The sequence below is a fragment of the Lagopus muta genome, chromosome 3 (assembly GCF_023343835.1).
Source record: "Lagopus muta isolate bLagMut1 chromosome 3, bLagMut1 primary, whole genome shotgun sequence".
NCBI lineage: Eukaryota > Metazoa > Chordata > Aves > Galliformes > Phasianidae > Lagopus > Lagopus muta.
This window is the reverse complement of record NC_064435.1, coordinates 87,767,828-87,795,752: the sequence shown is the minus strand read 5'-3', so window position 1 is coordinate 87,795,752 and position 27,925 is coordinate 87,767,828. Positions and strand designations below refer to the sequence as shown.

Below are 27,925 nucleotides of genomic sequence, written 5' to 3'. Positions count from 1 at the left end.
ACTCCTGTATTTTTATACCACGTGCATAGCGTTGGCTGCAAAAGTTCCAATCTTTTAACAAAGGTCAAGGCCTTCCCTTACAAATTTTACCCACATCAGGTGAGCATCAGAATTGCAGATCACAGTTTTCACTCAGGTATCAACAACAAAAAAGAAGTCCTGAATCCTTAAACGCCCACAGTAAACTCAGATCAAACCTCACACCGTAATAATCTATGTAAGATCTGCATCCCAAGAAGTAACTGGAAATCCAACTACTGCTTCTACACTTGTATTTGAAGTAGATTAGGGGAATAACAATGAGTAACAGAAGCTGCTTTACAAAAATTTGTACATTAGCTCTATTCTGCATGTAAGGTATTTATAGAACCTCATAAAATGCCCTTCTCCCCAGAAGAAAAAAACAAATTGAGAAATTAAGCTAACTCTTCAATTTACAGTAAATTATTTTCTTAATATTAGAACCCAGACTGAGATGTATCTGTACAGTTTCCACACTACAAAAATGCAAAAAATACCCCACATCACTACTGTTCAGTCCTTGCTCTAAGCTTTAACAAGCAAAACTCCAAGCAAAAAAACAGGGCATTGTTAATCACTCAATATTGAATGGCAAGAAAAAATATGGTCAATAAAAATACACTAGTAGTATAAAATCCATTTTCCAAATGCATTTGCACAATTATTAGACTTAGAAGAGTATTTTTCTTCTATATGGCCATGATTTTCTTTGTGTAAATCCTGCATATGACTAACATATGAAGGTATTTAATCTCTTGATCTACAGAGGAGACAAAAAGCAGTTGCCCACCAGCACACACCTAAATGCCCAGGCAGGCAGTGCCCTTCAGGATCCACTTTTTTCCAGACACCACTGGGCTGATGTTATCATGAAGGTGCATAAATTGGTACAGCACAGCAATGGTATGAAAGGTAAGTGCTCATTTAGTTCTGGAATAAATGGGGAATCCAATCCACTGCCTTGGGATACGTTCAGGTGCAGTGAGGAGATGAGAATCCCTATATAGCCTACATAGCCTACTACATAGCCTACTACATAGCCTACTACATAGCCTACTACATAGCCTACTACATAGCCTACTATATAGCCTACTATATAGCCTACTATATAGCCTACTATATAGCCTATATAACCTATATAACCATCGTCAGGAACTCTTATACTGTACTTTGAAACTGTTGAATCATCACGGTTAGAGCACATCGGGTTTAATAGTTTAGCTCAGATTAAAGGAATTCTTGGATTCCTACACAACAGAAGCAATAGAAACGACGTGAAAAGCAGCATGTCAATATCCATGGTGATAAAAGAAACCAACAAACCTCATACTGAAGGGGCCTGAAGACTGACCTACCTACAATAAAGTTGCAAAAATACTTATTTCCAAAAAAAACTAACAGCTCAGCAGATTTGTTTCCTACTTATTCCTTAGGCATTTTTTATTCAGGCAAGGTGAATAATTATCAGTTGAATTGTGGAAAGAAAGACTCTCACAAAAAAAGCATTGATCCCTGTGTGAGTATACAGTGCTTTTGTAAATATACAGTGCTCCTGTCACCAGGTTTGTACATTCTTATCAAAACTGTAATTAACTCCCAGAAATCCAGGTTTTACAATTTGGAGCTGGTAGGAAGGGTTATATCACGTACAAGTTTGTAGAGAATTCTTGCTCTTAATTAGAAAAATATTAAATGCCACCAACATTGGTTTCTGAGATGAAGAGCTATAAATTATCAATACACGCCTTCTATAGAAATGATACCAATCAAAATGCACAGGGAACCAAAAAGCAAACTCATTTATTCATGCAGCTTCTATGTAAATGCAATCAAAAGTATGTGTGCTCTGTCAGGAATCAGACAAGCATCAGCAACCGTATCAGCTGTAGTTTTTCATTAGTAAGAAGTCAGTCCAAGGCAAATGGAAGATAATTCAGTTTAGCTTCACTTGCAGCAGCACAGTCTGAGTCCTGCCTATGCTGCAGTGGCGTTCTAGTCTATTCACCACTGTAATGCAAGTCTATTTATGAGGAACCCCTGCGAAAATCGCTTGTCGTACATTAAGACCTTAGTTGTACCTGTAAAGGCTCCTTCTTACCCTTAAAGAATGTTAAGCCAAGTTATTAAACCTAACAAAAATTATTATTAGCTTTTAACATGCAAAAAGAACTGTGTATTGCACATGCTGCACCCTTCTTATGCTTAACTGCAATTAAGTATTTGAAAGTCATTATCAAATACACTTAACTAAGAACTATGGTAGTGTCAGACATAGTCCTAAGGACGATAATACTGCACTGAGGTCTTCAGCAATAATTAGTGGTTTATATCAAAATTCCTTTCTGCTATCTCTATCAAAATTCTATGTTTTAAATTCAGTTTAGTTTGTAAATATCAAAATCAACAGAATTCATTAAGTCCATTACCTTCTCCAAAAAATTTAAGTATGTCTTTCCACAAATACACCGCTTTTATGTTTGGTGCAGCCAAAGATGTGCAGAATTTTTATTTATTTTTTTTTTAAGGGTAAGTATTAAGCTGATAGGGAACGTAACATCAGTCCAAAAGATACAAGAAAACCTTTAAGAAGGCAGTAAAGAAAATAAAATAATAATAATGCCACCTCTAGAGATTTAAAGTAGTACACCAAAAAAGAACCAGCCATTACAAGGTCTGTGTGATGGAAAACAGATGACGAACATAAACCCTACATTATCCAATTTTCTTCTACGCTCCTTTGTCCAAGAGATGCAGGTAAATGGTTCAATGACTAACTTCTACATGAAAATTTGCTAATCAAAATTATTGATAGCCAATACTTCATACCTAGGTTGCTCCAAAAGTAATGCTTGCTACTTATTTCCACACAAACGACAATGAATACGAGGAGCAATGACACCATTTTATAAATTCTCAGCTACAAAATGCTGTTTTTCAGCATAGTCACTTCCATTAGCAGACTGTTTTCATGAGCCATGAACAGCCTGCATGCCATGCACGTAACAACCTGCACCAGCAGAGGTGACCCACTGTTGCTGTCACCTCTGCTGAAATGCACCACCCACCACCTCTCTGTTCTTACAATCACTCGATCTTCATAAACAGCAAGCATCAATGAATGTCAGTGGGTGCCATTTTTCAGCATGGAGTGATTCTGACACACTTACTTCATTCCCACTTCCAAGTCAGATGCCATTTTGTCAGACTGCCCTTCTGCTCCCCTGTCAGCAAAAAAATGTAATAGAATACTGGCAGGAAGGTTCAGTTTCAAGTGCCATTCTACCATCATCTGTATCTGACATTGTGGACCAACACAATAAAACAGGAGGCATTACTTTGGGAGCAGCCCTCGTACTTTTGAAACATTTCTAAGAAAGAGTTCATTACATAAAATACAAATACCTTAATTTAGTTGCTGGGACTTCTTGAGCAACATAAGCAATATTGTCTCTTGGTACACAAGTGCTAACAAAAATGCTTTTCCAAACTACAAGTGCTTTCACTGCATTCACCATACAGTAAAGAAGGTTTTCACTGGGATAAAAATGCCACTGGAATAAAAAGGTCTGTATCACACTTTCTGCAATTATGGCAGGTAGCATACTGTCAAAGACAGCTCATGAACACTTGGGGAAAAAAAACACATAGCTTCAGCAAAAACATTCTTAATCCCATCACTGAAAGGCAACACAAAAAAGCTGCCTGAACAAACCATGACGCCGACCTACACCAGTAGGGTATTCACAAGTTATCTTATGAGCAGTAAAACCCATTTACATGGTTGCTACAACAAAAACTAATTGAGTTCATTTCCTGTGTATTTTCCAGCAGTTAAAGATTCAGCTATAAATCACTTTCTTCCTGCCGAGTGCTTATTCACCTCTTCAGTTTTAGGACGTATCTGCCATTCAGATCAATGTAACTTCAGTATACCTTCAGCAGTTCCCTTTTCTTCATGTCAGACAGCACACATGATCCTTGGGTAGCTCAGCACAGTTCAAAGTTTGGATAAAATAATTTGCACCTAGAAGTGGATTGCTTTAGATGCTAAGTCCAGCAGCCACCCCCCAACAAACACCTCACAATGAATTTTAGCATTTGCACAGGCAGATTATCACAGTAGGCTCCTTGATTCAGAAGAGCTCACAGCAATAAAAAACTAAACGTGCCTCCCCCTTCTCCCTAGGGGTGTGCTGGATTCCGAACCATTAGCAAATACAAATCCATTATATGGGAAGGAAGTGGGAAATGGTTGTGCTCTGCAGGTGTTAAAAAATACATTTGCAGCATGGGAGCAGATGCTTGAAAAAAAAAAAAACCAATTCAAGTAAGCACACGGCTCCAAAATTGGTCTTACTACTGTATTTATTTGAAAGACACAGTCTTCCTCTCAAATACACAAGTTACTTGGATTTGACATTGCATCTACTTACTGCACCTGCAAGTGCTTGAATATATCACGCTTCTACAGCATTTCAATGTACATCTTTTTAAAGCAACAGGACACAACAGATCACAAACAATGAGGAGCAAATTACTAGCCTGGTCTCAATAAACCTTGATGCTTCAGCTGGCACAGGGAGATGCTTAAAATATCTTTAAATATTTAAGGCTATTAGTACTTCTAAAATGCAATAAAATGTGATTACACTCATTTTAGATGTTTTTGCAACCTTATATTGTCAAACAACAGTTTCTTGTTAAGATATTCAGAACAAGTGAAACATCCAGTGTCACAGAACACCACATTTCATCTTGAGGAAGCAACAAACCTAGACTTACCCAAAGTGCAGCCCCTTCTATGATTCTATGAATTCCAAAAAAAGCTCTTATTAAAATCAATTATTAACTACTTAAAAATCTGCTTAATATTTTAAGTTGAAAACAAGGCATTGTACATTCTTGCATATAAACCTTCTATACTTTGAAAAAATAGCTTTTTTCCCCCCTCTGACAGTACATCCTATCTGAGCATGCTATATATACTGCCCTTTATGCTCCTAAGAATCAATTTTAACCTTAACCAGTTGCTCCTTCCTTTTTCACTTAGACTGACTAAATAAGCCCAAATAGAAAGTTCAACTTCCTTATTCTTCCCTTTCTATTTATTCTCCCAGGCCCTCTGGGGACTCGGACTCTCTCTCTCCTTCATGGCCGTTTCCTAGAGTGAAACAAAAAAATCCAAAAAACCAACCAAAACAAAAATCACAATGGAAGAGCAGCTGTTTCTTTCATCTATTTAAATCTCTCAAACATCCTAAACCATTTCCACTACACACTGATTGTTCAGCTCTATTTCCAGCAGGCCCACAAATAAGGCTATTATCTTCAAGAGTAACCACTGCACTCTTTTCCAACCTGTCAGGCTATTAAATGGATATTGCGAGACCCAATCCAACGTTCAATAACCTCCAACCGCACTTCAGCTGCCGCAACCTTTTGATAGGCCCATACTCCAATTGCTAGAACCTCTGAAACAGAACTCGGGACAGCAGTTGGATTTTCCAGATGACTGTTTTGATCTGCCCAGGTTTCACTTGCATCTGCCACTCAGAACCGCAGCCTCCCTCACGTTTCATTTGCATCTTGAAGTTCGTAACAAGGACGCTGTACAGATTTAGTAATCCTGTCTGTTCACTTTGAAGTTCTCCATTCACAGTGCCCTCACAAGTTCAAGAAAGCTCAAGAAAGAGATGGTTTATTTTCACTTTCATTTGTTCTTGCTGTTGCTAATTGCGGTTACAGTGCTTTTATTGCATTAATTAAGTGCAAAAAAACAGTCACAATGATAAATAAAGGAAAATGCAAAAGCGGAAGCATAATGAGTTCTGCGAGTTACCTGAACTCTTCTCTCAACTTTTCCCTAAACAGCACTATTTATACTTAAACACTTTGTATGCAGTTATGCCTCAACAAAAAGTTGTAGGAGGGTGCCCTTTAAAAGCAAACACCTGCTATGCCATGGTACTGAACTACAGTGGTATCTCCCATGCTTAGTACACACACTGCAGTGATGTATTCCTATCTTAAATTTTCCACTGTACACGGTTATCATTAATGTACTTCTGTTTCATAAAGGGAGGTAACGGCAAGGAAGTCTCTTTCCGTAATTCAGTATCGATAACGCAGCGATCGCAGCCCTGCATTAAAACAATAAAGCACTATTACTTTCAATTCTATCCTCTTTACCCTTTAACTTATTGCCAGGCCGCTGCACGCTACACAAAGAAGTTAATGTTTTCTAAGTTAAACAACGGGCTGTCTGCTTATCTGAAAACTTAAACGCGCTGCAACTTGCAGCTACCTCGGAGCGAGCCCAGCACCTAGCAACCCTCCCAGAGGCGGGGGCTGCGCCTCAGCCACCTTACTGGGAACGTTCCCAGCCCAACTGTGTCACCCTTCCCCCTGCTGTCTGCTTGCAGGGAGAACCGTGCTTCAAAACAGCTGCCAAAGCTGAGCTGCGTGCAGAGAGATGGGGAGGAGAGGGGGGAGAAGGAAAAAAAAAATGCAGCTCTTTGGGCCAGATCCAGGCCCACCTACCAGATAATCCCAGTTTACGTCCGCCAGCTGTTGATACTTACCTGAGGTGCAGCAGGTGCAGGACAAAAGGCTGGGCCAGCCCCGCACCTGCCGCCTCAGCCCGGCTCTGGCAGCAGATGTTCAGCTGCAGCAGATGCTCGGCGGCAGGCCCCAGGCAGGGCGGCACCCTGCACTCCACGCACAGGGCTCGTGTGGAAAGCACTGACTGCCACGCTGCCTGCCTGCGGCTCCTCCACAGTGCCTGGGGTGAGCAGGTCCCAGCCACCGCGACTGGGATGGGGCACAGCCCCCCTCACATGGGCCTGGCAGATCTTCCTACCACAGCCACTCATTTAAGCATCATCATCACCATCGTGCTCTGCTTGCCTTGGTGCCCCTTTAATGTCCGCTTGATGCCCAAACGTTTCTTTCTACAATATTACTATAGTACATTTTACAGCCAATAATAAGTTCAAATGTTTTCCAGAGAGTCAAGGAAAAGAATCCTTGATGCACAGATCTTCTACAGGTAAAAGAAACACAGAGAAGGAAGGAGTCGGGGAAGAAAACAGGGAAATTAGTGCTGAGGCCTAAACAGGTACAGAACATCTATGGCAAGCACACAGGTCTAGCAGGGAGAAAAAAAAAATGTAGGAGACATTATGGCCACAGCTGCTACTGGATGATGCTTTCATAGGTTTTTTAATGAAGAAAGCTGATTTCACACACACTCTCAATTTCAGTTGGTTTCGTGTGTGTGTGTGTTATTTCCCCCTTTTTTTTTTCCTGAAAATACATCAACACATCAACTTACGTCTTGTACAGGTCACAGAACAAAGCCCCGTCTTTCCACATGGGAACCACATAGTCAGCTTCCCAAAATGAAGAAACACGAACTCAATACATCCTTTGATCCTTTATCACACAGTGTTCTGCCTCTTGAAATTTGTAAGAAAAAAAAAAAGAAACCGACTTCATAGCAAAAAACACCCTAAAAATGAACCCCATTAAAATACCTTCCAGTCTCTGAACTATCTATGAGTTTTGCAATAGAAGTGCTAACTGTTTACATCTGGAAGTTGCACGGTAAACGTCTGAAAGGCAGTCATGAAAAGTGGCAAACGGAGTAACCCTGTATGCCCAGCTCAGCTGCAGTGTATTCAGCCAACTTGTCGGACGTGTTATTCAAACTATACCCATTTCAACTGGTCCCACGTCCCAAAAGACATGAGGACATTTCAGTAACTGATATACTGAGCAGAAAAAATACACCTACAAAAAGAAAGGAAAGCACATGGAAACATTAAAAACTGTGGAAAATGAAACAGTAAAGTCTAATGAAAGGACGCAGAAAGACTTCTGCTGTCAAACAATCTTACTAATCAAACCCTATGTAGGCACACCCTGAACACGAGGAGAAAGATCTTTTATGGCATGGAAGTAGAAATATGATATCCACCTAGCTCAAGAAGACACCTTAGTCCAAGTAGGGTAATCAGTAATAATGCAAACTTAGCAATATAATTATTTCAAGCACTGCATGCAAGATTCAGCATTTATATATTAGATGCAGCATGGTCATAGCAGTTATACTAAGGATTGCTAATAACTAAGTAACCAAAATCAGCTGACAGGACACATTCTAATCAAACTCATACCAGACTATATTTGCCACTGTACACTCTAAATAATAATAATAATATATATTATACATATACACATATCCACCACTGCAGTTAGAAAAGCAAAAGATGATAAAATATCTAGCAATATTTGGTATGGAAACTATTTAAAAACAAATCTAGAAGTCACGTTACAATTAAGAGTCAATATTGCACTTAGTTATTCATTTACATTTGGATTACTGCATGCGTTTCAGATATATTAGTAACACATGCTCTTTGCTTAACAGGTGCCACTTAGGACTGAAACATTTGATATGCTCTGCTGCCTGCACTGAAGGTAAAAAGCTAGGACACCTGCTAGATTAGACCAGTGAACAATAGAAAATCCTTCACAGAAAGATATTCACAAATCTTGCCCTGACAGAGCACTAGGGTTAGACAAAATGACCTCTAGAAGTCCCTTCCAACCTCATCCAGTCTGTGAAATAAAATTCTTCCAGTTTCCACGTAAGAAAATATGAAATCAGCTCAGAAGTTACACACACTTTGGCAGGATGCTACCAAAGTACCATTACATATACTTTAAACTGTAAACCTGAAGCTTCTGACTACTTTTGGGAAGACAGATTTTATGCATCTCATTTAGGTGTCTCTGTGAGGAGATTATAACCCCATGTAATCAATGGAGAATGGACTTTAAGTCTTAATTCCTGTACTTCTGTGATAAGTAATGTAAGCGCAAAGAATGTAAAGTGAAGCTAGTAAGTGATTGTCTTCTTTTTTGGAACAAGCTATCTCATTTTTAAAAATGAAAATACAGAAAGCAACTTCCAATATGTTCAGAATTCTGTTTTATATGTCATTTTGTGTCAGTTTGCCTAAAGCTAAAAAACCCACTTCAATATACAGATATATGCACATCAAGTCGGAACTGCTCAATTACACACCTAAAGTCAAAAAGGCCCATATATTTAAAACCGAAGCCCATAGAAATGTATAGAGCCTACTTACACTTTTCTGCATTTCCAGATTCATTCTAACTTGCACCTTTGTGTTCAGAATTTAAAAAAAAAAAAGTGATTTTCAGCAGAAAAACAAAATTCAGGAAACAGCAGAAACATCCACCCAAGTATTGGAATTTTGGAGCATTTAATTAAAAGCTGTGAGGCATTTTTATGGATATACATTTTTGAAAGAATGCATGCCTGTGGCATGTAGCAATATATAAGATTTCAGCCACTCCGTAGTTCCTTGTGTAAGTAACCAGTTTGTATTGCTGTGCACACATTATGGTTAATATGAAATGATTTCACCTTCTGTAGGTACTCAGTTTGGATGTGGAAGGCCTGCTCACTGGGAGGAGCTTTTGCGCTATCCTCATGTGTATTTCTGTCCTGTTCCTGCTGGAAATCCAGAATCAGAAATCCCCTTTAAGTACTCATCACTATGGCTGTAACATACATAACACAGCTCATGTATGCTTAAACAGGGCTGTCATCTTCACATCTTCAAAGATTGCAGATTTCTTGATTTCTAAACTTCCCCTTAGTCATGTCTTAGTCAAAATTGACACATGACTTCAGGACACGTCTAGCCAGGAAGGAGCACTGATAATGATCCATATCCAAACAACAGAAGGTTGAGTATGTACTTGTTTCTGGTGTGTATGTCCAATAGCAACCTGGATGTATGGTGATATTTCACAATGACATGTTAATATGCACTGTGTACCACATTCAGGAAACTATCTGGCATCTAATCAGTACACAGACTAGTTTAAAATTAACATCCTAGGAGAAGCCTTCCAGTGTGTTCAGACAGTGAGTCAGCTTCCAAAACCAGAACAGAAGCAGCTAATACAAATGAAATGCTAATTCTTACCCAGATGGTGAAGCAACACCCTCTGTGTCTTTCAGTTCTTTTGTAGCATGTGAACATTTGGGTTTATTCTCACAAACTACTGAACAGTGTGGACACTTCAACAGTTTTTGGCTATTTGTTTCTCATTTAAATTAGCACTGTGAAAAAAAAGAAGGTTCAAACCTTACATTTCCACAAGCTGTATGGTACATAAGAAATACATTTCCACAACTCTTATTACCCACGCATTATGGATGCCATAAAAATAGAACCATAGAATAGTTTGAGTTGGAAGGTACCATCCATAGGTCCTACTCCAACCCCCATTGCAATGAACAGGGACATCTAAAGCTTCATCAGTCACTCAAAGCTTGATCCAGCTTGATCTCAAATGTTTCCAGTGATGGGGCTTCCACCATTTCTGAGCAAATGGGGCCCTAGGCAGCCTGGTCTGGTATTAAATGAGGAGTTCGGTGGCTCTGCATGAGGCAGGGGGTTGCACATTCATGAACCTTGATGTCCCTACCAACCCTGGCCATTCTGGGATTCTGTGAACAGTGCTTCACTACGCTCGTAGCCATTTCCCTTATCCTGTCACCACAGACCCTGCTCAAGAGTCTGTCCCCTTCTTTCTTATAGGCACCCTTTAGACACTGTAAGGCCGCTATCAGGTCACCTCGCAGCCTTCTCTTCTCCTGGCTGAAGAGCCCCAGCTCTCTCAGCCTGTCCTCCTCGTAGGAGAGGAGTTCCATCCCATGGATCAACTTGTGATCTGGACACACTCCAACAGGTCCGTGTCCCTCCGGTACTGAGGACTCCACATGTGGACGCAGCAGTCCAGGTGAGGCCTCAGAGCACAGCAGAGGGGCAGGATCACCTCCCTCGACCTGCTGGTCACGCATCTTTTGATGCAGCCCAGGGTATTCAGTTGACTTTCTGGGCTGTGAGGGCACATTGCTGGCTCATGTCCTGCTTGCCATCCACCAGTACCCTCAAGCCCTTTTCAGCAGGGCTGTGCTCTATCCTTTTGTCCTCCAGCTTGTACTGAGAGTGGAGGTTGCTGTGACCCAAGTCGCTGCACTGGATTTGCTGAACTCATGAGACTCCCCTGGGCCCACTGCTCAAGTCTGCATAGGTCAATAAAAATAGTTTCATTCTTCGGATTTTGTCTCAGTACCAAAATAAGCAATGCAAACTTACTTGTCTCCTCTTCCCACTCACTTAAAGAACATATCAGCACTTTTGAGTGCCAAGTAGGAGCTCTGTTCTATAATAAGAATATGTGCTTCTATAATAGGAACATGTGGGACATCACCTTCCCTAACAGACCTACTTTCCGTACGTATAGAGAACAGAGCACATCTATTCTCCTCTTCCACTGCCTGTTAAAATGCACTCCAAAAAAGACACTACTTTTTCTTTCCCCCCCTACAACAGATGTGCCAGAAAGAATCAACTAAATTCCAGTCCTTCCTATTAATATGGTCCTTACATGCAGGTATTAAATACCACCTTATAGGCTCTGGTACACCTGTGTAATGTATTAGTGTTTCTGAAGCCACATCACGATGATAGTAAAGTTGTTAAAATACAACCCAATACATTTGGCCAGCACAACTTGATTGCTTACAGAATGCAAATCAAAAAGTACCCAACTTGGTATTCAATTTGTTAAAATGCATATGATAGTGGCAGCTAAGAAAGAAAAGACTTCCTCAAGAATTATTTATAGATAGATTCAATAAAAACTGAAATCATTATAGCACTATTAAAGTAATTTTCATACTGCAGACACAGCTTAAAAAAAAGAGAAAAAAAACACAAGCCCACAATACATATGCTGGTTCAAGTTAATATATTCTGGCAGGAAGAAGCCATTCAAAGAAACGCTACTTAAATAATAACCACTGCAATGGTAACAGACTTTTTTCATGCTACTTATCTTAAAGTCTGTCCAAGAAAATAGAATACATACACAACTATCTGACAAAAGAAAGAGAGGAAGAAAATCGAGTCAAAACTATTTTTTATAGCATTGCTGCCCTCTTCTGGATTGAAACTTCTCACTCTCCATAGTTCATATATTAACTAATTCATCTCAACTAATTGCATCATGTTCACACAGAATGTGTTCAGAATTAATTTCATCTAATCCACAAGTAATTACAGTATGCTATGAGTCACATATCTTCAAGTGTTTCAATTTGAGAGATGTACACTGAAATCTATTATTAAAATTGATTGCTAGCAACATACTAGAAAAACAAACTGGTGATCTAAAGTACAGAAGGCAGCTTTGACATGATGACAACTGCCAAGGTAAGGACCATAAGAAAACAGAGTAACAACAGCAGAACTTGAAAGTGATTATTCAAAAATGTATGGGGAAAAGATGGAATCAAAGCCTGTAACTATTTTTGCATAAGGTTTAATTTCCATTACAAGTATACGTTCAACAAAATATTCACAAATTTTAAAAAAATTACTATTTTATTTTGAACTAAGCATTTTTCATATTGCCACAGCTCAGTATAACAGGCAGACATAAATAAGTTCCACCCTTCTTCTCTGCCAAAATACCAAACATCTCAGTACAGAATTCCAAAACAAAAACACTGTGCAGAAGTTCATGTACTGTTCAAGGACTCCAGCAATTCAGCATGTTTTCTCCTCATGATGCACTTAGCATCAATCTTTCGCACTCCCACATCCATCTGCCTCCCCATAACCTCACAAAAACTTTTGTAACCATTCAGCTTATGCTGATGAAGACAACAGCAAACTTGAGGACAAAAGCATACAACAGTCCATCTTGATTTCGCGTTCAGGTTGAAACTAAAGAGGTCCCTACATTTCAGAATTGATGGCACCTTTGTGGCCCTTCATTCTCCTCTAGAGCGGATGACAGTGGTTCCACTAGTTAATGCCCAACCATTTTATGAATTTTATCTGTACTGGTCATGTACTTATTTTAATGAAGACTGTAAGATGTAAATATATTTAACAGACTGCTGTAAATAAATAAATTAACACCACCGAGTATTTACAGCAACCGAGCCATTAGTCACAAGAAAGTTGTGCAGTAACAGCTATTTTCACCTGTGATGACCTAAGGGTTCTAGGCAAAAATAAATCTCATTTCTATTGCTGTACGCAAGTCAAATTTCTCATATTGACAGTTTTCAACGTAACGGCTGTTTTTGAATAAAAGTGCTACAAGTAGAAGCCACTACAGTTCAAAACATCAAAAATTTTGCTTAGGATCCACGCTCTTTTCAATCTACTGCTTTGGTTTGTTTTTCTTGGCTCCTTCATCAGCTGTTGTAGAATTAAAGAATTCAACTTGATCTTGGAGAATGTAATGTGTATATTTGGGAGGGTGGCTAATGGGAAGAGAGTTCCCTGGAGTCTGAGTGCTGCTGATTACATTCAACTGGGAAACATCATTGCTACTGACAGTTGCCACCTTATATCACAAGCAAAGAAAAGACCACTGGAAACAGTACCAAAGGCTTACACCTGCAAGGATGGAACAAGTTCTTTTCCTTGAAAGCAAGATGTTCCTACTCAGACAAGTGTGTCAGAGAGGGCTGAGACAGAGGCAGAAACCATGTTTAACAGACAAATGAAACAAATACCAAGACCTTGCAAACCAACTTTTTGTGTAAGACATATCTGTCTTTTATTTCATTTTCTTGTCTTTTAAAAGCTGGGAGGAAACTGAACTTCCTATGAGATGCGACAGAAATATGATATTTCTTTCCTTCTAGCAAGTTCATCACTATCAAAGCTTCCCACGTTAAAAAACAAAAGAATACAAATACTCTTCTTCGTCATAGAAATATAGGCAGGATCATTGAAAGCTCTCCAATACAACCTATATATTTGATGGCTTTGCTTCACCCGGAGGAATCTGTGTATTTGTTATTATCAGGACTGACCCAAGATGATCTAGTGTGCTTACATCTGTACAGGGTGAGCTAGACATGTTGATGTGTGCTAGGTAAGTGTTGTGCTATAGAATTATTTTTGGAACACGTGTGAGCAAAGAGAGCCTAGCAGCAGAGGTACGTGACCTCTGCAAGTGTTAACATCTGCCATCTTTTAGCATGAAGGCCCTTTTGTTTTATTCAGCAAAACACAAGAAGAGAATGAAACCTAGTGCTCTTCAGGTGCCATAATATACAACTTGTAAGCTGCAGTTCCTAACTGGAATGTACATGCCATTTCTCACTAGGTATACAATAGGAGGAAAAGCTAACTGCCACATCAGGCATTAAAACTGGCTCTTTCAAGGGTACCTTGCAAGAACAGCTAAAATGCCACCGTCATTCTCACTTCTTTAACTCAGGATCATCAATAATACAACGATGTAGATAAGTAAAGTTGGTTAATGGACTCCAGGGTTTCCATAAGAACATGGGATACAAACTTGGACATTAAGTATCAACAGCTCTAAAGTTTATATTAAAAAAAAAAAAAAATCTTAGAAACAGGGTATCCAACTTTTTGTTGCTGTTCCAGAAAGAAACACGACAAGAATCACCTTGGACCCCATCCTCAGAACACAGGGAAAAAGTAATGAATGTGATAGAAAGACAAAAACAACATTAAAAGTTCACTGCTTTCCTTCAGTATTATCAAATGTTCCACTTCAGTAAGATCAATGAGATAAACACCATACTGTATTATTCAAATCAAGAGGACTATCAAGTTGTACAGTTTCTCAGGCTGTAGGTGTTCATGCATTCCTCTGATAAAGGTCCATCACTAAATTCACTCTAGACCCTGCATCATCCATGCTTTCATTTCACCAGGGTTCCCAGAAGTGTCTTAAACACAAATGTCTTAATCTTCAGAATTGACTGGCCTTTGTCTACCTGATGAAACTGAATGGCTTTGCCATCCAAACGCCTTTTCACTCAAAGTTCACAGTGATTAAACTTTTTTGTTCCTAGCACAAGTTATCATTCCAGTAGCACACATGCACATTTTTAAAGTTTCCATTATTTCCCTTATTAAAGTAAACCTTTTGAAATTCAATCTATTTGTCTTTACCTCTGTAGGAACATGGTATCAAGGTTGGCAGAGAACTCCAAGATCATCTAGTCCAAGCATTCACCCACCACCAATACTTCCCCACCAAACTACATCCTTTAGTACAACATCAAAGTATTTCATGAACACCTCCAGGGGTGTAGATTCTACCACCTCCTCGTGCAGCCTGCTGCAGCATCTAACCACTCTTTAGGAGAAGTTCTTCCTAATATCTAACCTGAACCTCCCCTGTCACTGCTTGAGGTCATTCCCTCTTGTCCTACCACACCTCACCATAACTTCCCTTCAGGTAGCTGTAGAGAGCAATGAGGCTTCCCTGAGCCTGCTCTTCTTCAGACTAAATCACCCCAGCTCCCTCAGCTGCTCCTCATACAACCTGTGCTCCAGACCCCTCACCGGCTTTGTTTCCCTTCTCTGGACAAGCTCCAGGGTTTTGATGCCGTTCTTAAAATGAGAGGCCCAGACCTGGATACAGTACTTGAGATGCAGCCTCACCAGTGCTGAGTACAGAGGAACCATCACTCCCCTCTTCCAAATTAGCATTAACTTCCAAAACCTGAGTTTGTTTGGTAACTGATGCTAAATAGACAGCAGGAGTCACGGACATATGACGTTGTTTTTGTACCAAGACTGACCTCACATTTTTTACTACACTTTTATTTTTTGATTCTTGGTAGAACAAGACGTTTCAGCTAAACCTTGGCTGCCTTCATAAAAATTGGGTGAAATTTATCCCACATATTATTCCACTGACTTGCCTGCAGTTCCAATAACGAGGAGCCTGACACTGGCACAAACTACTAAAAAAAAAAAAAAAAGGAAAAGTTTGATTCAGCAATGTTCTTTTTTTATTAGGGAACAAACAGTGCAAATTATGTAATGAATTACATTCAGTAGAGAAAAAAACTGAGATTAATAAAAACGTCAAAGATGTATAAAAGATGTATTATAAAAGAAAAGCTACATAAATCACAAAGTGTTTCACAATAATACAATCTGACTACGGCCATCATTCCAGGAACTGCACTAAAAAGACTTTTTTGTAGCAAACTCCAGACAAGAAGTAAATGCACATGCACATATTAGCCAATAACAAATGCAGATGAATAAAAGGCATTAGAGATGCACTGAGCCTAATGAGATGTGCAACTACACCGCATGTGGAGCCTATCAACCACATTTGGGGCACTCAGAATACTCATACAAATCGTGTGTCTGGAGGCACCAGGTCCGGCTCCATTTTTAAATTTGAAAATATACATTCCAGTTTCTTATAATAATTGCCACAAATTAATTTTGTGGTATATTCTGAATACACAGATTTCTTTTTTTTTCTAAGCTTTCGTAGTGATTCCAAGGGGCAACAAGTCTTTGTAGCTGTTGCTACTGTCAACCATCCAGTACCATAACTTACTTAAAAGATACACAAGTATTTTGAGGTCTACAGATTTCCACTGGAGCAAACAAGAGATACAGCTGTTCCAGACTGGTCCTCTCTGGAAGCATTCTTGCTATTTTTTCATTATCCATATAAGACAAATAAGTATACATGACCAGTACACAAAGGAAAAGAGAAAAATATGGTAGCCTTTAGCCTTAAAATGTAACAGGCACATATTTTACCACATCATTTTGAGAGATCAGACAGGAAAAAACACGCACCATAAGTCTCAGAGAGCTCTACAAGGACGCAGTACTACATTCTACTTACAAGAGCTGTTATATTTCATCACATCCATCCCACTGTTTGGTGCTAGACCCAACTAAAAGGAGAGGAGATAACAAACAATGTGCTGTTCAAAACTATGCAGTCCAGGCTCAAGGCATGAAAGAATTAATGAGAAAATGAGAAAGTAGCAGATGGTGCTGCAGCGCTTCTTCCTGCATTATCCACTGCCTCAAGCAGTTTCTATACATGCAAAGCCCTGGGGCCCCACCTGGTAGCAATATAATTACCCTAAATGCACTCTTATGTTTCATTACACCTTAACCGTTACTATGTGTGCTGATTACAAGTATCAACCCCTTTCATTTTCATACACCTCTGCAGTTGTATGGCATTCAACTGTGAAAATGCAGCACTCTCGACACTTCCAAAACAAAGCCCACGCTGATAAACAGCAGTGGGCAAATTATTTGTCGCTCTGCAGGGTGCCAGTAGGGTTTGATAAGGATGACATCACTCCCATTTTCCCAGTAACAATGACACTAACAAGAACATCTAATCAGCAAGCCTCAGTGCTTGCTCTAGCAGGTGCAACTCTTTTTATGCTACAAGTAAGCCAGCATTAGTTTCCAGCACAAGTACAAAACTATTTCTTTCATCATACTGCTAAGAAGTTGGCTTCCATATGGCACTGCAGCTGCTGTTGCTACTTCTACAGATGCTTTCATTAATTTTATCAAGGACATACAGAAGTGCTTGATCAGCACAATGGCTATTTAGAAACAGCTGGAGAACTGAAACAATTAACTTAAGGAGACTATACAGACCCAACATGCAAATTGAAATAATTAAATTCCAAAAATAGATTAAATTACATTTAAGAATTGAGCAAAAATTCTTATAAAGTGAGAGTTACAGTTCTCCACAAGGATGAGGGGAGCTGAGAAAGAAAAGCTAACTTCATAGCTCTAGGTTTACGTGTAGATAAAATCCTTGCAATCTGTAATACATATGTCACAGCTGTTTTACCACCAAAATACATATCTTATGCTCTGATTACTTTCAAAATCAAGTTACAATGGAAGACATTGCACTTTATAATAACCAAGCATGAAAGAGATTTTAAAAACCCAAAGAATTTTTATTTTGTAATTTGTTTTGGAAATATTTTTCCCTACAGAACACTAGAAATACAAAAATGTTTTTTACATGACAGTATTACTGCTTGGAACATTTCAAGCATCAAGCATCGTATTTAATATATTACATATAAATTATGTTTCGTCCATCTTCAAAAAAAAGAACTTAATATTGTATTCCAACATGGCATTAAAAAACTCCATTTGTTTCCTCCTTATTCAAGCTCTCATGGATAAGCAAACACTGCTATCTGGACGACTAAACCTCAAAGCAAATTTCTATCCCTTTGCTTGCAAAGAACTTTCTGTCTAACTGGAAGCTGAGTAGCTGAGAGAGTTTCATGTCCCTGAATCTTTGCCTTCATCTAAATGTCTCTCTCGTCACATTGTTTTTAAAGAGCAGATGCAGAGAAATTAACACTAGTTTTATTAGTTCCTCTGTTCCTTTTCAAAATCCTAAGGGCTTTCTGCAACACTATTATTCCCCCTGGTTGCTCTAGCCTGGGAGAAACTTGAGCAGATGCAGGTACTAGCATTAAGAAGGAAAAGGAAATAGCCCTGGGGAACAGTAACACAGCAGAAGGTATAACTCCCCTCTTCAGTCAGCAGAAAAACTGGGGCAAAACATCAGAATTACCTGCACAGAAGCACCCTGGATAATTTCACTGAGTCAGTTTAGAAGGAGATAAAGTCTGCCCACTGCAGATATGGCAAACTCATCTAGATGCTGTGCCTTCAGCCTGAGGTATGTGATGGAATGCTGCAGTAGATATGAGTAAAGAAATCACTGCTGTAATGTTTGCAGAAACTTCTTTTCTGGCTATCCCAACTAAATCTGACTCGTTTCTTTGTCAAAGAACAGTAAAAAGTTACTCCATCTATGGACAGCAGAAAAGTCAACTGTACTTGCAGAAACTAGAAATTAAGGAAGAAATGACAAAGTCTGCTACAGCTTTCCAATAGTAGTAATAGTAGCCGTAGGGTCTTGACAAGGTTTAGCAGAAAATATATCTATTTCCATCAACAAACTAAAATCACCCTGTGCTTGAAGATGACATGAAGTATATCTTCAGACATTAACCAGAAGCTTTACTAAAAAAACAAAAAAAAACAGAGGTTCTGTAGTGGTAACATTAGCATCAATTTACCCACCCTCTCCTACCTTAAAGTCTTGTGACCAACGATTTCAGACAAAGAGAAAGCAAAAAATGCCAACAAAATGGTGGCCATCATCAGGAAGGCAGTCAACAAGCCAGAAGCCACCACTTTGCCACCACAAAGTTCTGCTGAACTCACATTTTCACTCTGTGTGCACCTAGGAACTGACACTTGAAGGACAATCAATTTCAAAATACACCAGGAAGGGCAACTAAAACAATCAAGGTGATGAAGCAGCTTCTCTTCCAGGAGAAACTAAAAAGGCCATGGCTATTTAGTTTGGAAAGGTGAAGGCCAAAGCAAAAATACATCTGTGGTTTATACAAATCAGGGAGTTGTTGGGTAAGCTGAATGCAAAACAAGTGCTCATCACATGCTACAACAAAGAACCAAAGGCACTGGTGCAGCTAACAGGAGAGTTTTTTAAAAAGATATAAAGAATACGTTGTGTAGAGATAGTTGACTGCTCCAGCCTACTGCTAGAGAAGTTATGAAGAAGGATATTATCAGGAGGCTCAAAATGCCCGAGATAGATTTGCAGACAACTGGTCTATAAATGGATGTAACATGATCTGCCAGAGATGCTGTCTTACATTTCTACCTCGTACAGTGGGGTTCTGATTGATGAAAAGAGGTAAATCACTGAAAGCAACCAAGTACCCTCCGTGTAAAATGTACATCCTCAACTACAGGCAAGAGACAGCAGCGCTAGAAGTATCACTGCTCAAACCCAGAAGAGAATTTTATTTTGTCTTCACTGTTTACCTATAAGCTTTCAAAACAACTTATTTTCCTTCCCAGTTATTTATTCCTCTTCCTAAATAATTCAGAAAGTTGAATTGTTGGGTATTCTGTTTGATTATAACAAAAGTAAGATGAAGCAGCAGAGATTTTGTTAAGCTAGCTAAATGTAGAGCAAGCCAATTTCTCATTAAGACTGAATATCTTGTTCCAACCCTGAAAGCAGGAAAATCCAGACCAAAAATCTCTCCTGCTCCTGTCTGAGTAGTAGTAAGTAGGTTGAGAAGAAATACTTACTTCAACATCTAGGTCCCCAACCACATGGACATTTCAAGGGTGATGCAGACACCACAGCCTTCACCTTTAGAGTTTACAGAAATGCCCTGCATGTCTCTAAGGTCCAGTTTACAAGGCACATCTACAAAATTTTGTTTTTAAACAAGACAAAAATGCACATTTGTTCAGGTGGCAACTTATGCAGCAAAGCACTACAACCCAGTAGCATGAAAGCAGTCTCACTACCACAACACCCATTTAGGAAATCAGGCAACATGCACGATTAACTAAGGATGAGAGAAAACATGCTGGGCCTTGACAGCTCCAACCATTTCACTACCTAACATCTTGTTGGCTTTCAAATCAATGTCCACTGACATACCAAGCCTCCATATAAGGGAAACCAAGATAGGACATGCTGTCTCTTTTGATTATTTCAGGAAACTGTACTGTTATGCACTTACATATTGATGGGTAGCAGCTCTCATTACATTAAAAATATAACTGTAAAAAAGAGCCATGCTTTCATGCTTGGACTGGCTTTTGGCTGGGGGAGGTCACATCCTTACCTTTTTATCTATCATCTTACTTCAAGATAATTTGATAGGAAGTCAATCCAGCACATTTTGCTAAAACTTGCTTTCTGATGAAGCCACTAAACCACATCCTTAACAATAAAGATGTGTACAGGTTAAGCGAAGACCTGCTTTGAAATTTCTTCCTCCTCATTACATCATCACCACACACTTCATTTAGGAATTGCTTCAAAAGCTCAAGACATCAAATATAGAACTGACATATTATTTTGACTGTTTTCCAAGACAGACTCAGACAGATGAGTTAATATGTATTTCACAGTGAATTCCAGTGCTAGCACACAACAGTTTCTGCCCAAGGAAGACAGCAACCCGCATAGCTGTAACACAACGAATACTTGCAACATTTCAGTGAAAATGTGCTAGTTACATGTATTCTACATCTGCTTACATTTCAAATACAAGACCTTAATTGATTTGTAAGCACAGATGGATTACTAGTTTTACCATCATTCCTTCTAATTATGTTTTGAAAGAATAACTTAGGAAGGGAGAAGAATGCAATGCCCATCCACCACAAACACAACTGCAGCGAAAAAAATCCCAAAATCTGAGTATTTTTCCCTGTGTCCTCTGCATCTGTGTTCATCTCACAAGTTAAGGCATCAGTATATTTTCTCTTAAGAGATTTGGTAGCCAGACAGCTTCTGAGAAATTAGCTTCACAGTGGTATACCGAAATAAAATATCTGCTAAGTTTGTAATCAACTGACATACATTGAAATGGATATGAAAAATACTTTCCAAACAACCTGAAATATCTGTGTATACAGCAGTACAGAAGTTGAGTTTACCACGTATATACAACTTTTCACTACTCCTACAAATCAAAGCAACAATCCACCTACATCTTCATCACCATCGTCTATCAACACAGAGGACCTGAAAGAGCCATAACAATATTCATAAAAATAAGTAATGGATTTTAAGTGCCACATCATATTTATGAAGAACCAAGACCAAGGAAATAACTGGGTGTTTGAAATAAGCCTCACCAAAAGATTTTGTTTGTTTGTTTGTTTTTTAAATGTAGGAAAAGCCCCACAATCTCTTGATTCTTGATTCAATATCTTGCATGTTCTACATTCATTAGATTCACTCTCCTTTATTATTCTTCACATCATAGGTATCTGAAAACACTGAGGAAAAAATATATTCTATCCCAGAATGCCTAGATTCACGACCATTGAATGTAAACACTTTCCACTTTTGAGTACCCCTGATATTTGACAGCTATATGAGCACTTGAACACCATTTATCATGCTTATTTTTAACAGCCCTCCCTGGGCACAGCTGCCTTGGATGCCAATCTTCTTTTCTTTTGCCTCATGTAAATATTTGAAATAGCTATTCATTAACAGTTACACATTTATTCAGTGCTGTTGTAATGTTTCTGAACTGGAAATAGCTTTTATTTTTCTCTCCCTATCTTTCAGCTGATCTGAAAAAAAAAAAAATGCTGTTTAGGTTCAGTCTGTCAAGATTTAAATTATGATCCAGCTAAGAGGTAATGGTGGCTATCTGACCTGGTATACAAATAAACTAGGAGCATGACTGTTACTTTTCCTTTTTTTTTTTTTTTTTTTTCTTTTTTCTTTGGGACATAAATGAAACCATAAGCAGGGTGGCTCTATTTGAGCAGAGTTTGGACCAAATGGCTTTCCCCTAAATTATAGCAGACACAATTGGTCTTCACAAGTAAACCAAGCATCTTTCCTAAAGGTCCTGAACCCTCGCTGACACCCTGCAGGCCTAGTTTACACACAGCATTTCAATCTCAAATATCAGTACTTTTAGCACAACGCACACCGCTTCAAAAAGGCAGAAATTTAAGCTATCAAACTCCCTTGTGTGCACATCATGAGTCCCACGTATCTGTAAATCACAGCTCTTTTTTTCTTGGCCTGATACAGCAGATCATTTTTCTGCGATACTCAACCTAACTACTAATCTGTTTCCAGCACAAGCCACCTGGGTATAAAAGCTACCTCTGTTAAAAGTCTGAGCTCAGCAAGTTGTACAAACTCTTAGAACATTTGATTGAGAGAATATTTCCTTGGGATTGGGAACAGAAAGACCATAGAGCTCTCTAATGTGCAAGTGCAAATTACGCCTAAATTAGCGCTTCTCTAACACTCATAACAAGATCAAATTTACGAGCATTAGAGACTTGCTCATGTGAGAGGGAGTTTTGAGAGAAATAAAAATGCAGTCATGCCTTGTCCAATGTGAAGAGTCAGTAATAGTTCTGTACAATGTGACTAGCTTCCCTCACAAGGCTTTTAAAAGCTACAGGGTACCTTTTTCCTCAAAAACTGACTGACCAGTCTGACATTGCATTAAATTCCATCAGTAATGCCAGAGCAGCACACAAGCAATGTTTTCTTCTAGGCCGTCTTGAAATGTTACTTTATGAGTAACTGCTACCAGTAAAACATTATGTATTAACTTGACAACAAAATGCCTCTGTTGACTTTTGTCTCACCACACTAGGAAATACCTGAGCGGAGGTAAAATAAGAAGGGAGAACAGCTAACCAACCTCCAGAGCGATCAATCGAGTCTCTAGGAGCATGCACGTCAGGTCAGGTTTTCACAAGACACATTTAGTATTCCTTCAGCATCTTCTTCTGTCACAACAGGACTTCTCACCTCACAGAGTTTAGATCTCTCTATGACTTCAGTGAATATGGCATAAAAGATTAGATAATTTCATTTTATAACTTACAAGTTGTTTACACTTGACATTTGCTGCAAGTTGTCTGATGTTTAAGTGCCTTGCCGTTGTAAATTGCAGCTTTCTCACTTAATCATCTAACACTTTAAAGCACTTTGGAAGAAAGTTAACTCAGACCTGATCAGATGAGCTCTTAGTTTCCTATTAAGTAAAAGTTTCCATCTGATAGCAGCATTAGATATGGAGATGGCATGTATTTGAACTCACAAGGATGCTGCACAATATAACAGAAACATCAACAGCACACCAAACAATCTATGCACAGCCTTCATTATAAAAACCAGCAGACAGCACTATTAAAGGCTAATGCACACATTATCTACAGTAAAATAGGGGTAAAATAGATTTGTTGAAATACAGCTTAAGAATAGTCATTAAGACTACAAGCTAATTCAGCCCTGTGTCCATAAACCACCTACAGAAGAAGAAAATGAATGAAGTATAAATAAAGGCAGCACAAAGTATTTGCAATTTGTTCAGCAAATGCAACACTCACCCATCACAAAATGGATTCTTCTTCCATGCATCCGTCCTATCTCTTCCAAACACATTTATCCTTTCACTATGTCCCTTGCAAGGGAGTTTCTCAGGCTTAACCATATTGTGAGATTAAGTATCCCATTTTAATTTGCTCTAAACCTAGTCCTGGGATGAGACCTCTAACATTACTTTTCATTTTAAGAAGCGGGCAGCACACCAGCCACCCAAACAGAAATGCAGATAGCACGTAAGCCTTATGCTGAGAGACTAGATCTGTTAAAATTGTTATTCTCCAATGAATTTGTGCTCTCCTTCACATTTTTGCAGCACAGAAAGAAAAATTAGCAGAAGATACCATTTAATCTTTTAAGCAGGATCTTCAGCTGGCATGGAGTGACTGATACATGTTCCTCCAGAAGGCCACACAAATCAGGAGTGGACCACTTATCAGTAAATAAATCACTGCTGCATTCTTATAAAATGCCTTTGGACATAATAATGTTGACCTACAGCACACCTGGCAGGCAACTGGAATACAACACATCTTATTTGCTAGCAATGTGAATTCTGCTTGTCCTGTTTTATGGATGCAATGGCTTGTCTTATTTTCACACAACCAACGGAAAACTCTAAGTAGCTGCAATGCACGCTGCATAATGTTGCTTGTGATAACAGTATTATAAAGTTCTGGAAGTATTTCTAGCCAAGGTCTTACAACAGGTAAGCACTTTACTCGCAGTAAATACAGGAGCAAAATGAGTATTACCAACAAAGAACCACCAGTTCCAATAACAGAACAAATATTTACAAGTAGCTTAAGACTCCAATATCTTTGCAGCTAAGAAACGAAAAAACAAATTCTGACTTTCAAACAAGATTAAAGATCTCTTTTTCTCCTGAAAGTAAGATCAATGGAAAGGTACACTATGCCTTAATTTGAACTGCTTTTAAAATCAGCAGTAACTACACACAGACCAGTTTTTTGCTGCGTCTAGTAAAGATTCCAATTACAAAGGCTGTGGCATCAAAAAATCTAACATTTGACATTAAAATTCAAATAATGCAAACTTACCAAAAAGATAATTATAAATAAAATTAACAGCCAAGAAATGTTATCCAGCTTTACTCTCCTGCTGTTCTACTGAATAAGCATGGGAAGAATATAACATAGACTACTTTGGCATAAAGTAAACAAGTTTTTCAAGAAAGCATTTTAAAGCACACATCAGATTGAATAGCTTTTACTGAGGAAGCTCTAGGCCAGCTGAACATTCTAATAAAAAGCATAAGGAATCTTCACCTACTTCATTGTCAAATGTATACAGCATCCAGCTTTTTCTTCCATTTCTCAGACAGTCTGCTAACGGAATATCTTCAAGGCATTGCAATTCATAGCAAAAGTCAAAGTGACTAAAAACTAGCTGCCAATGCTTTAAAAGAAATAAAAACCCTTCCATGAATAAGCTAAATGCAAGCACAGAGTGAAAAGCATCAAGGGAAATATCCGTATAGATAATAGGTTGAGTTCAAATGAAACCATAGCAAATAGAAAACAATTTGCATTTGTGAGGTTTTTTCCACCAGCATCAACCTTAGTGCATGCCTGTTATTCTCAAAAGACAGCTACAGAGAGTAACAATTCCCTTTCCTTTGAGAATTCACATTCAAAAGCCAATATTTATTAACATAATTCACAAGTAACTTCAAGGTAATCAGAAAATTGCCAACAGTGTTAAACAGCAAGACGACAGTCACAGCTAGCATGTCTTCCTACCTTGGTGCTTACTGTGCACCTAAAGCATGCGGGTCTTCCTCTGCAGAGACAGTTTGGAAAAGCTTTGAGCAAGTTTTTCAGAAAGACACACAGTTACTTGTATTTCAACTTCTATCTGTTTTTAAATATTCTCCTACCACAGCATTTACAGGCACCAACATTTTATTGCTGTTTTTGTTTGTTTGTTTTAAAGGAGGGATCAGCATTTTTTTCCCTTGCAACTTTAGAAGCAGTTTCAACAACTCCTTGTTGGATGAAAACATTAAGACAGTTATGATTGTAGAAAATCTTCCCCAACTCTGTGAAATTACAGACTAGAAGAAAAAAAATTACATTTCCGAGTAAGACTTGTTTCAGTAATGATGAACAAAATGCTTAGGTCATAGAATCACCACTGAATGGCTTCAATTGGAAGGGGCCTTAAATACCATCCAGTTCCAACTCCCCCCCATGGACTGGGTTGCCTCCCACTAGGTCAGTTCTTAGGAAAGCACCTACTGAAATTTTCTAACAAGGTCATACCGCTGTAATCCTTTAGTGTACTGACACCGAATTCAGTAATTGGCAAAGCAAATTACCAAGTGTTTTAAAGGGTCCAAAATTATGTTGGCTTTTAAAAGATACATATTCTGTGATATTAACCACACAGTAAAACCATAGTAGTTTCAGATCTGTGAATATTACAGCTCCAGTAGAACATATGAGATCAAACTCAGGAAGTCAGTTTCTTACAGCTGAGCTGCTCTCAGTCCAGCACAGTTAGTTACAGAGCTGCAGCCAGATGATACGGGCAGCTCAGCTCTTTCTACAAGCTTTCTGCAACACCAGATCTCCTGTAATTCCCCAGGTCTTCCTTTCTCCCTTTCATGAATATGGGAGTGATGTTTGCTTTTTTCCAGCCACCAGGGACTTCACCTGACAGCCACAATTTTTTCAAATATGATGGAGAGCAGCTTGGCAACCACATCAGCCAGTATCTTCAGAGCCCGTGGATGTGTATCGTCCGGCTGCATAAACTTGTATGCATTCAGTCTCATGAGGTGCTCTTGGAATTGCTCTGCTCTTACACTGGAAGGAATTCTGGTCCCCCAGCTCCCACTAAGCAGTTCAGGGACACAAGAGGCATGAGAAGAGGCAAGAGAGAAGCATGGCCATGAAGATTGAGGCAAAGAACTCATTAAATCTAAAGATAAGGTAGTATTTTTAATTGCTTACATCTGTTTTGGATCTTTAAAACTTCTACTCCAAACAAAAATGTTTTTGTTTTTTTTTTATTTTTTTATTTGCTTGTTTTTGACAAAAACTCAAAGCTTAAAATGAATATATATATTATATATATATTTTTTTTTCATTCAGGGAGTTAAAGAGCCCAAACATAAATATTTAGGTAAAAAAATGAGAAGACTGAATTATAAAGAGCAAATATCACTACAGCTTGTATTTGTTCCACATCAGGAAGAAGAAAATACATAACCTTTGTTAAACAGACTGCTGGTTCTTTAAACTGCCAAAGCTTAGAGGTTAGTGGAATCGTCTTCTCTGTAGAATCCTAGACAAACATAGGCACTTACTTACATGCTATACTCCTCTTTCCAACACTGTGAGCTACAACCCATGCACAGTTAGAGCGACTATTAAAAAAGCAGCATTACTAGGCTAGTTTTACTAGAGACAAAAAAAGGTAATGTGGTCATACCATGAGATATTTGGGCAGAAGGGCCAATATGTCCAGCTAAATGGCACGGTCCCTCCCAAAATGAATGACAGTTCCTTCTACCACATTACTTTTCCTAATTTTTCCTAAATAAAAATCTTTCCTGTATCATTCCATATGAGGCCCTAGACAGCGTCCCAGCAGTAAATAAAGTGACCAACTGATTATCTTCAAGGTAATCACATAATATTATTCTACCTCTATGGTTTATATTATCACATTAGAAGCCCTTTGAGGGCATCTCCAGCTGTTATTTGTTGGGGGTGTGTTTTTTGTTGTTGTTGTTGTTTTTATAAAGGTACACAGCAATTAGGCACTGCAATTACACGAACAGTAACTATGCCTAACTGCTTTTCCTTGCAAGGGAAGGGCCTCTAGTTACAGTTTTGCACATTACAGATTTTTTTTTTTTGGCAAATTAACTTACTGTTACAACACATTTGTTACATGAGACTGCTCCATGGATGATTAAACAGATTGTCTGGACTAAAACCTCTATCAAGGCCAGAGAAAGACAATAACACATGGAGCAGAAGAGAAAAGAGATTTCCCTTCCTCATTT

General features: G+C 38.7%; 1 protein-coding gene across 3 annotated transcripts in view; it reads right to left on the bottom strand.

Annotated features, from left to right (window-relative positions):
* Positions 1–27,925, bottom strand: part of CDKAL1 (CDK5 regulatory subunit associated protein 1 like 1) — a 361,348-nt gene that overhangs the window by 170,885 nt on the left and 162,538 nt on the right. The gene's annotated exons all lie outside the window — the stretch shown is intronic.